At 41.5% G+C, this 12,441-nt stretch overlaps 1 protein-coding gene across 1 annotated transcript in view; it reads left to right on the forward strand.

Annotated features, from left to right (window-relative positions):
* LOC141908083 (tudor domain-containing protein 5-like) overlaps window positions 1–12,441 on the forward strand; it is a 58,757-nt gene that overhangs the window by 1,124 nt on the left and 45,192 nt on the right. The window lies entirely within an intron of this gene.

The following is a 12,441-nucleotide window of genomic DNA, read 5'->3' on the forward strand; positions in this document are numbered from 1 at the left end:
TAAAGCATAGAATGGTTGAGGGATATATTGGACTGCATATGATGTTGGTTAATTGAAGGTAATTAACATCTTCGATGCCTCCCAGCTAATTGGACTTGTGATGGGTAGTGATTGAATGAATTGGTGGCCGATGACGTTACAACACTCAAAATCAAAACAGCTGTATCTAGATTCATTTCAAAATAAAACAAACATTTTCGAGACAATTTGGGATACATGTATGTATATATTTATTACATAGAATATAGGTATAAAGAAAGAACAGAATTCAAATACATTTGCCATCGGAAACCCGTACATTTATATTTAATTCTTTCTTGAAGCCTGGAATGGATCAATGAGATTAATTTTTCGGCGCAAATATACAAATGAATGCCAGCAGAAAAGCGATGATGTCATGATAGGGACTCCCATCGAACTAAGCACTATAAATAGCACCTGTAAAACTATCTAAGCTAAAACGCCGTTTCTGGCGATGTAGTTTTAAAAACTGTAACAGCTGAAAACGGCGGAAATGGCGTTTTTTAAGAACAAGCCAAAAATGGCAGAAAACGCCGATTTCGGCTAAATTGGCAGAAGCAGTTTAAAACTGAGTAATCCATAAATGGCTGATTCCGCCGTTATTGGCGGAAAACGCCGAAATTGGCAGAATAAGCCGTTTTTGGAAAGTGTTCCTGGCTGTTCGTACGGACCCGTACGGATTACTCCGGAAGCTAGTCGTACGGACCTATTCAATTTCAATTTATTCATGTTTATTCATCATAAATCAAGAGTACGATTGTGAATGAAGAAAGAAACAAAACAAATTCCGTATTATTTGTATGGTATATGCTATTCGTATGGACTACTCCGAAAGTTATTCGTCGTAGACATAGAACTATTCAGAACAACGTGACGTAGAACAGACAGCATTAATAACAATATAATTGTAGATTGAGAGTCATCAATAAATCTAATAACCATAAGTCAGATATTCATTATGCATTGTCTTTTCTTTATTCCGTTTTCAACGATTACTGTAAGATACAAAATAAGGAATACTAAATTTCAGGCATTTAAACCAGCAGGTGCTGCCACCTTTACTCACATGCCAGAGTAAGCTCACAGAAAATCATGATTTATGCCAATTTATAAGGCATAATAATAGAATTACAAATTTGCACATTAATAATACATCTCTAAGGCAATTGATAAGTCGAATGACAAAATGTAATATGCTTAATTCTCTCTAGAAATAATGCACCGAAACTTCACAACAATCCAAAATTGAACATGGCGCCGGGCGGAAGTTAAATCGCGTCCACGAGGAAACAATTAAAACCATTATTATGCACTTTATAGAGTAAATAGCACTTACACAAATAACTAAAACTATGCATTGACAATTAAACTAAAATAATAAAAAGCTTACCGAAACATTTGACCTTCTTAAGGAACTAAAATTGACTTCAACTACAGAACTGTTTCAGACTTGTTACATCATTGCGCATGCACAAGTATCTCTCGGTCATGCTAATAACCGACAAAAAACGTCTAAACTCCAGAACAACAGAGCGGGCGGGATTTGACCGTAACAATAATACACATGAATTACATTATTTTCAGTTATTCTAATTCTATTCTGACAGACCTGGCAATGTAAATAGAATATCCGTACGGATAACACATTATTCTATTCTGACGGACCTCGATCGCTACACAAATAGAATGTCCGTATGGATAACACATAATTCTATTCTGACGGACCTCGCTACGTAAAGAAAATGTCCGTACGGATAACACATAATTCTATTCTGACGGACCTCGATCGCTACATAAATAGAATGTCCGTACAGATAACACAATTCAATTCAAATACTTTATTGACACTAATAAATTTTACAATAAAACATTTTAGTGATACGTCAACAAAGTTAAACAAGACAGAGAAATGGGTAAAATGATGACAATTTATAAAACATATAAAACATGTGAAAATATATACAGGGTAAATATGAACAAGTCGACTGGATGTGTTCAAAGATGGCAGCACAGTAAATTAGAATGACCCAAGTAGACTGATTTAAATACCTGACGTCCTGATATCAGCAATGGAATTAATAAAATTACTGACTAAAATAAAAATTTAATGGTCATCGTTGTAGCTCATTAAAAATATAAAAAATTCATCGTCTGACATTAGGTCAATATCCACGAATTCGCGAAGCTTTTCGAATAGGGTATTTCTTACATGAGTGTAAAGTGGACAGAACAACAAAAAGTGTTTTTCATCCTCGACCATATTCAAATTACAATATTTACAGTGCGTTGGTCTGCTGCGATGAAAGGCTTAGAATATCTGTCGCTTTCGATTTGAAGTTTATGGGCACTGGAGCGTAGTCTAGAAAATGCTCTACGCTTCACAAAGGTTTTGATAAATGATAAATAGTTTTTTAAACAAAAGATATTCTTAAAGAGTTTATAGGTCCTTAGCTTGGATTTTCCTTTGCCTATGTCGTTCGCAGAAACAAAAAGAGACCAATTAGATTTAAATACTGATTGAAGCTTCAATTTTAGAAAGTTGGTCGATTTTATGTTGCGCTTGTTCCCTTGGCTACACCAAATATCAGGAAAAGAGAAATTACACCAAAGAGTTTTTATGTTGGAGGACCAATTGCTGTTTTGGGTGCCGTAATATGAGGAGGAGAGACTTTCGATATATGCCTGTCTTACTAGGGAATTGACATCTCGTGAGCAAACACGAAACCAATATCTACTGCTCCGATGGAGGGCTGAAACGAGTATGGGATACTGACCAAGCTCCCCCATGATAGCAGCATTGGAGGCATTCTTATGCACACCTAAAAGATATTTACAAAAATGAATGTTTATTTTCTCCATCGGTAAATTATTGCATAAAAGCATAAAGTTACTGTTATCTGGCTTCAGTTTTTGAATATAAAATGGGGCCCAGACCTCACTACAGTAAGTTAAGATGGGCAAGACTAAGGTGTTAAAAAGCGTGACGACATTGTCTCTCATGTCTAAGGTCTTTAGTTTAAAAAGTACTTTCCGAGCTTGGTCCGTGAGATGATCACAAGCTTTTTTAAAAGTTCCATTAGCACTAAGGACGATTCCGAGGTAGCAATATGTGTCAACTACTTCGACGTTGGAGCCATTATATGTAAAGGTATAATTATTTAGTTTTCGGCCAGATGAATTGAAAATTATTATCTTAGTTTTGTTAAGATTAACTTTTAACTGCCACTGCTGGCAATAGCCTACTCAGAGAGTTTATTTAATGCAGATTGGAGACCTTTTCTAGATTTGGAAATAATTAATAAATCATCTGCATATAAAAGACAGTTGATGGCTTTATCATGGAGTTTCACTGGATCAGAATTAGTTTTAAAGATGTCGGGTAGGTCCGAAATGTAAAGATTGAAAAGTAAAGGGCTAAGAACACAGCCTTGTTTTACACCGACTTTGGATTGAAATTCAGGGGTTAAGCCATTTTGGAGTTTAACAGAATAATTTACATTTGAATACATACTCTCAATAGTTGCAAGAATATTGCCGTCAATACCAAGTTTAAGTAACTTATAGATCAAGAACCTTCTGAGGACAGAGTCAAAAGCGGACTTAAAATCTACGAAACAACAATAAACTTTGCTTTTACAAAGCTTATTTATAAATTTATCAATGATTGCTTTTAGTGTTAAAATATGGTCTGCCGTTTGGGTACCTTTGCGGAAGCCTATTTGACAACTTGGTATAAGCTTTTCCTTTTCAGAGAAAAGAGATAGTCTGTTGTTTAAAACAATACAAAATAGTTTACAAAGATTGCTGCCAACTGCTATCCCTCTGTAGTTTCCAGGGTTAGCGGGGTCACCTTTCTTATGAAGAGGGGTAAGAGTATTACAACGCCAGGTATCAGGGAAACTACCGTTACATAGAATATCATTGAAAGCTCTTTAAGGAGTGGTAAAATAAAAGGTTTGCTGGCTTTGATCATCTCGTTTAATAAAAGGTCAGTACCACTGGCTTTATAGTTTTTTAGTAAAGTAATGCTTTTAGCAATTTCTAGTTCAGTGATTGAATAATTTAACTCGCAGAAAGATTTTCCTCTATTTTCAGTTATGAATTTTTCTGTTTCCTTGTCAACATCACTGACAGTATCCGACAGTGAATAGTTGACTAAAGATGTAAAGTGATCTATCCACTGAGTAGCCGAGATTGTACTGGATGAATTATTAGAATTAAGGGCCTTTAGCTCATTAAACAGTGTCCAATAGCGTCTAGGGCTATTATTGGAGAGACTTTCCATTTGATTTAGAATGTCAGCTTTAAAGGCGAGCCTTTTTTTAATCAATATTTTCTTATACCGTTTTTGTTTTCTCTTAAATTCACTGAGCAGGGCCAGATCAAATTTTTTGTGCAATTGGGAGCCTAGAGATTTCAAGTCTCTTAAGAGTGCGACATTCAGCATCAAACCATTTCAAGCTATTATTGATTTTATTAGTAGGTTTTTTTCCAGTCGATTTGGGTTGGGGGACTGACTTCTTAATATTTACTACATCAGCTGCAGTGTGCAGCATGTCTGTGATATCCTGGATAAGGTTAGAATTATCGCAAGGATAAGTAGATAGTTCTTGGATTTTAGAGGACAGGATAGGGTTTAGAAAAGCCTGACGAAACAATTCGTCATCACCCTCTTTCCAGATATATTTGGATTGGGGAATCAAAGGGATCTGGGGGGAGATTTCAGATCTTCTAAAGAGACCAGTATTAATTATAGATGACAGCAAACAATGTATGGACAGCTCATTTGGACTATGAACAAAAAGCATATCGACCATATTGAGCATACGAGTTGGGCAGAGTGCATAATCGATGACACTTGGTGAACCTGTGTGACTGTAGCAGGTATGGTGTCCCGCATAGTCACCAAGGGTACGACCATTCAAGATACGAAGCCCAGTAGATTTACAGAGGGACAGCAGTTGATGACCCCTGTCGTCAACAGCACGACGATCACAATTTTGTCTAGGTAGGAATACATCAGATACATAATTAGGTAATAGTGAATTAACTGGTGAAGAATCGTCACAACAAGTCAGGTAGCATGCCAGTATGAGCATTAAAATCCCCATAAATCAAGCAGTCACCACATTTTGAAAATTTTGCAATATCACTTTCAAGTAAATCAAAAATATTCTCATTTTTCTTACCATATTCACTATTGCTTACATAAACAAAGGAGATATATATGTCACGATCAAGGTTAAAAAAGTTTTTTTGCAATTTGATTCAGAAAATTTCAGAGTTATCATTTTCAATAATTCTTACACCCTTGCGTATATTTTGTTTTATGCATACAGTGATCCCACCATAAAAGCGTGTGGCTTTATCAGTTTTTAGCCCACTTGGGACTTAAGTCCCAGCGGCTATTGCGTTCACTTTTCGTCGTCCGTCCGTCTGTCCGTAGACGGAATCCAGTTATTTTGGGAAGTTTTGAAGACACTTCAAGGTAACGTCTTGATATTTGGGTTACACGTGTATCTACCCTAGACACATCTTCAGCCCAAAAACTGGCCCTGTCAGAATCAAGATGGCTGACTGGCAGCCATTGTTGTTCGCCAAAATCAGCACTTTTTACACATTTTTGAACTTTTTGAGGGAAATTTTGAAGACGCTTCGATCAATTACCTTGATCTTTCGGATATATATGAGTCCCCCCAGGGCCCATCAACGAAACAAAAATTGGGTCGGTCGGACTCAAGATGGCCGTCCTATGACCTTTTTAGTGCCCAAAAATGTTAATTTTCGCCCGAATTATACAGACTCATCATTTCTCCCCGAAAGGGGCCGAGGTCACCTCCCCACCCCCTCCGGGGAGTGAACAAGTTAGGCGACCAGCCCCTCCCAGGTCCGTCACATGCGAGGCGGAACTCATTTGTTAACAGTTAGAAAGCACGTATCATTTAATAATGGGTGTCCAATATATTTTATTTGTATGGTTAGTACATTAGAAACTTGTAAGCTATAAAGCGGCGTCTTAGCCGAGTCATCGCGTGGTCTAGTCATGCGGTATGACCGCCCTAAGACATAGGGAACCGGTCCTAGATCCTGATGCTCGTAGAGAACCTATCTGATCCTCGTATTTGGAGCGATGATCCGCCTACTACGCTTATGAAGTCGCCAGATGACTGTCGATTCATAAAGGCTGATCATAGAAAGGGCCCTTAGAGAGTGGGCAATTCCCAGAGATGAGAATTCCCCGCGGATCCGCGGTTTCCCGCGGATTTCAGTATTGAAAAATATCAATTTTCCAAATAGTCCAAAAATGATGTAAAAGTATGGGGGGGGGGGTGATGATCTCACTCAATTGGTCCGGCGCGATCGGTAATCAGGTGAACCGTAAAAGCGTTCAGTGCCTGTTTTACTTATCGTCACGTAAAATTATCGCATTTCAATGCATATTCATTGCAACGCAGTGATTTTGTATGTACATTTGTACTACGATGAGTTTGTATGTATTTTATCGATCGGTTGCAGACACGCACGCACAGCAACAGTAGTAACGTATATAGGTCTACTTACTGTTGCTGCGTGTGTGTGGCGAACGCTTTCGGATATTATACACTACTTGGTGATGATTTTTAGTGAGCATTCATCGGCGCATTTTTACTGCAATAATTCAGGGCTCGACCCGTAATGCATGAGATGCTGAATGTCATCAAATGAGGATGTACCACATTGGAACTAGCCATTACCTTCCAAAATATAATAGTCGTTCATGGGTTCGAGATCGCTCTAAGTGCTCGGAAAACGTATTTAATTTCTAAAATTTTCTGGGGGGAGGGCCCCCAAACCCCCCCTAAATAGCTTCGCGCCTTCGGCGCTCGCTAGTGCTGACGGCTACGCCATCAGCTGGTTCGCGTATGTCACTCAAGAAAAATAACCCGCGGATTTTACAGGTCGGCGTTCTCATCCCTGATTCCTAAAGTTCGCATGCTTCTCAGTGTCATACTAGATGTCGTACCGGCGTCTCCGATAACCACCGCAACCACTTGCCTTGGAAGGTTAAGATAGTCAGCGGGGAGATCAACTTTGGCCGACAGTAGACAGTTATATTTCGCTTTCTTCTCAGTACGGGTCATAAAGATCATTGGATCTTTTTCGTACGGGACCGTGACATCTACGAAGTAAACACTTTTACCGTCGCTAAATGTAATGTCAGGCCTGTAATTAGTCGAGCCGACACTTTATGTGCGCTCTAATTGTACGAACCCTGTCGGGTGCTTCGTCTTCAGCTCTTTACCGAGCTTCCGAACTACTAAGTCATGTCTTTTACTGATAGCGTCCTTATTGAATGGACATTCGTTAAGTATATGTAAGTCTGTCTCTGCGGTCTGTTTGCATCGTCTACAACGGCGATCAGCATCTTGGCCTTTGCCCCTATTCAACGCTACGTTTGTTGGTAGTGTACCAGAAAGGATACGCTTGGAGGTAATGAACGCTGCCCCCGTGAACTTCCCTTCGTCGAGCCATTGCCGATTCGTCTGAGTAGACATCATCGTCTTGAGTGCCGTCCCATTGGTCATATTGCCGACCTCGTCAAATCGTCTTTTGTTTACTTCCTTTTTCAGATGTGCTGCTTCACTATCTGCTAGTTTAAGGAATGTCAACTCCTTGAGTCGTCTGTCTTCTAAATGTTTGCCTATTTCTCTCATCACAGGATCCTCTGATACCTGAAGCTTCTTCACAGCATTGCTGCGAATGATAATGATGAGCGTCGCCAGCTCCGGAATGCCGCCACCTTGCTTACAGTGTAACCACGCTGTACTGGTGAACTCCGGTAGCCGAAGAACCTTCTTGCTCCACTTTCGAATCTTCCGATCAAGAAGCCGAAGGCGAGCAATACCCATCGAAGAAAGACGCAAGACATGCAATAACCGTGGGATTATTACAGACTTCAAGCCAAATAGCCTTTGATGTGGCTTAAGTGGTGCGGCTTTAAGCCTAGACAACCAAATGTCCAACTGAGAGACGTCGAACGCAATTCGCCCGTCTGGGTCAATTGAAACACCTAGATACTTAACTAAGTCAGAGTAAGTGATACTCGGTATATCGCAGCCGTTCCAACGACAGTGCACCGCTGTCACTGTCCTCCTAAACATACGGTGTGGAACCGGTGTCGTTTTCAAACTACGACATCTGCCCGCGTTCACAGACATACGTTTCGTACTAAAGAATTCTTCCGATAAAGCGATTAATTGATTCATCTCTTCCTCAGAGTGAGCCAAAAGCACAAGATCGTCAGCGAAAGCCATACATGCTACGCTGCGACCGTGGACGGTCATACCGCATGACGTCTCGTTAAGCCTTGTAATCAGTTCATCTAAAACCGTATTGAATAGAAATGGGGACAGGGGGCACCCCTGTTTCACCCCATTGCGTATATTGATTTCGCCCGTAGACGATTTGCCATTTGAGACCGAAGTCTTTGCATCAGTGTAAAGATCTTGCACGATCCTGACTACGTTTTCAGGGACTCGTTTTCTCCGAAGAGCACGATAGATAGCATCCTGCGGCATAGTATCGAAAGCCTTCGCTAAATCGATAAATACCATGTGTGTCTCACGCCGGGCTTGACTAATAGAGCTTTGCACCAGCTTGATATTTTCAAAACAACCGTCCAGCGGCGTAAATGCCTTCTGCCTAATGTTAAACGGACAGTGAACCCTGAGCCGTTTATCCCACAGCTTAGCATAGAGCCGGTTAAAGAGAGAGCCTATAGTAATAGGGCGCCAATTGTCAACCTCGTTTCTCGACCCTTTCTTATACAAAAGAATGGTCCGGTTAACTTTGACTTCAGCAGGGATGTGCCCTTGGGCACGCCAAACGTTGAAGATCGCACTGATACGAGTGGCTCCGATCTTTTTCAAGTTGGCAAGAGACAAATACCTATCAGGGCCGGCGGCTGTGCTGAGTTTAAACTCCTTAAGCGCAGCTTTGACCGACTTTGGAAGAACACTTCCGTACAAAACCTCATCTTCGAAACGCTCTGTATCAGACCCGTCATCGGGCTCATGATACGTGGAAGGTTCCTCAAGCCTCCTCTTATAAACCTTTTCGATGTCACCGATTGATGGTACGGTGTCATCTACACAGGTGAGATCATCTCCATCGATGATGGATTTAATTGTGCCAGAAGGGTTTTTAGTGAATTGTTTCTGTGTAACGGCGTACCGCTCGAGCCTCTTGGCGAAGCGCTTTTTGCGCATCTCAGTACGGTCCGTTGTTAGTAATGGTTGTCTGTTAACTCTCGCCGCCCTCTTTTTTGGACGGGAGTTGCATTGAGTTGTACGTTTACCATATAGTGATTCAATCGCTTTAGCAACCGATGGCCAGTGACCATCTTCGTCCCCCACTAGTGTGCACGATATATAGTGCTTTATTGCTGCGTCTAGAACGCCTAACTCCGAATCCGGAGTGCCATCCATGAATCCTAAAGCAGCGTCAAAGGATTCTTGATGAGGTAAATGGATGGGTGTGTAATTGTCTGTATTGGTATCATCTTCCCCGTAGGATTTGTCTATATTCTTGTGTGTATAATTGTCTCTATTCGTGATTGTTTCAGGGTCGGGATCAACTTCCCTTCCCAGTGACTCTGGCGTATCGGCCAGTGTATTCATGTTCTGATTGATGGAGCCTTCTACTCCGTGAGCTGTAGTTTTTGCAGAGCCGTCCACCGGACGCCTGCCTAACGTGCGGCGCCTTTTACCAGGGGCCGCAATGCAGAAAGAAGCGGGATCTGAGATCGATCCAATGCACGGCATATCCACAGCGGCGACTGTCGCACGGGAACCTTCGTCAAAGGGAACGGTTACCGGCTGACTCGCCGGAACCACTGTAAGTACGTTGCCCAAGGTACTTGTGGTGTCCGGAGAGGCCCTGGCCTTTTTCCTACCCGGCGCCCCCTCCGGAGCACCTGCAGGTTTGCGCTTGCCTCTAATGATAGGCAAGTCCATGCATAATTCGCCCCTAGAGTCCGAAAGAGAATCCCCGGCAATCACTGCCGCTTCCGACAAAGCATTACCTGGAGAGACTACGGATGTGGGCAACTGCCCCCGCGGTCCCGACAGAACAGCGACTGTCTCATGAGGGCAGTTGACCGCATCAGTAGTCGATGCAGAGAAACATACACCTTCGAGCGGCCGAGCTGATTCCGACTCAGCGCCTTCGGCGCCGCTCCTACGACTACTGGATAGAGTAAAGGGATTAATTGTGATATTTATAGTGGCTTTTAGCCTTTCTACCTCTCGTTCAACTTTATGCTTATGATCTAGGCATCTTCGTGCCGTAGAAATTGATTGTACCGATCTTAAGGGGAATCTCCCCTTTAATGCAGTATTGACGTTAAGTTTTGAAGTACTAAGGAGAAGCTTTGCCTCTTCCTTTGCTAGTTTAGTTAACTCAGCTATGGACCACGGTTTAATCGTTTTATCGCCCCTTCTTAATTTATTAAGGTGTGCAGCGTCCTTATCACGGATCTCTGCTTCAATAGTGAGATTATGCTCAAGCCTATGAGCTGATGCCTTATGGACACCTAGCCCGTTACTACTGTTAAATTTCCTACTACAGAAGGGACATTGGAAGTCTCCTTCATTGCTTTTAGGTTTGCCGTTGCAATAGCGACGGTGAGTGCCAACAGATCTGGCATTATTAGCTGTATAGCTATGACATTTTCCGCACTTATAACTAATTGAATCAAGCGGTATACTATGAGTATCGTTAAAATGGCGCCGGAACAAGCGGTCACCAGAAAATTCTAGTAAGCAAACTGGACACACTAAAGGTGAGTCAGACCCTCTATGCAAAACCTCGGGAGGGGCTCCCCTTGAACCCGTCAATCGAACCGGATCTCGGCATCCGTCAACCATCGGCGGACTCGATTTACTAGCATCGCTAGTGTTAGATTTAGTTAGACTTTTCGGAACCAGTAACAATGCCCCTGCAGCTGGGTGGTTAGCCCGGCGCAGGTTAAGGCGGTTGGGGAGGGTATTACCGCCTCCCCGTTCGGTCCCGGTGGTGATTGGTCAGCACTACTCGTGTAGCCTGTTTCCGGCTGCAGCCTGGCCTGTAACTTAGGCTCGGTGGGCCCACCACGCGGACTTACTTACTCCCCCCCCCAACGACCTTGTGAAGTTGAGTTAAGGGTTGGAGAGTTTCAGCTTTGCAACCAAATTTGAGAAAATTAAGCCGTTTCATGCATTCTGGGGGGCATCTGGAATAAGATGACACTGAACAATTCTGACCTATTTTGAAGCAAATTAAAAAGTAGTGGCTTACCATAAAAATTTCACAGTCCAATCTCCCTTCACCAAACATATTTATTCACATAACTTGTATAAAATAACCGATAAATCCGTGTCTGTCCTAGTCTCTCAGTCTCTATCCTACGGTTTATGTACTGTACTCCAAGATATAATATTTAGTACTTGAATATTTACACTATAAACAATAATAATCCGAGCTAAGTACTGGTATCCAATTAAACGTTTCCAAAAATTGAGAGCCGATGCTCTGAGTGCTTTACAAAGTCTCTAATTGTTTCGTTGATGTTAATTTTGTCTGTCTATTCTTTGTGCACGTGCAGCAACAGGAGGTCATTCAGTTTTCTTTGCGTTAAGGTGGAACGTAAATATGTTTTCAGTCTTTTCAGTGCAGAGGATGACCTCTCAGAGGTGGCATTTGTAGCAGGTAGCACAAGTATCAGATTTAGAACAGTGCATATTTCTGATAAGTAGCAAGGGACAGCTGTCGGCATCGCTTTGAAGTGATCAATGATATCCTGCAGTGTTACTTCTGAGTCACAGTCGCAAAACTTTACTTCCAAAGTTTTTAGTTGTGTTTGTAATAAATCACTCAAAATCGGATCCATAGAAACTAACAACAGCCGAAAATTGTTCTTCGTAATCCCGACCATTGCATGCATTGATAATAAGATCCTGTAGATGTTTATACTGATTAAATCCCTCCTGATCAAATCGACTTTCGATAGAAATTATAATTCTGTCCAAAACATCAAAGTACTGAGATCTGAAGTAGTCACGTGGAGTTCCAGGATACTCTGGAGCTGCATTCCCCATTTCAAATCTAGCTGGTGTATTTCCTCTCCGTGGAAGTTTAGGATCACTTATTTCCTGCTTTGGATATCCATCTTCATCAGTTTGTTGTGCCATTTTTAATACTGTATCATAAAACAAATCGAAGTCTCTATCAGTTCGTTTTGCCTGTAGAGTTGAGAGTGTATCCATAGCACATTTTTGACCAGCAGCTGCAGTTAGATTTGGATTCTGGAGTGTTTTACTGAGATAATCCGCATGTCTCAGGACTAATCTGGCCAAGTTGACTCCCCAGGAAAAATCCCACTGTTTCATCTGTGATTGAACG

Source organism: Tubulanus polymorphus, chromosome 7 (genome assembly GCF_964204645.1).
Source record: "Tubulanus polymorphus chromosome 7, tnTubPoly1.2, whole genome shotgun sequence".
Lineage (NCBI taxonomy): Eukaryota > Metazoa > Nemertea > Palaeonemertea > Tubulaniformes > Tubulanidae > Tubulanus > Tubulanus polymorphus.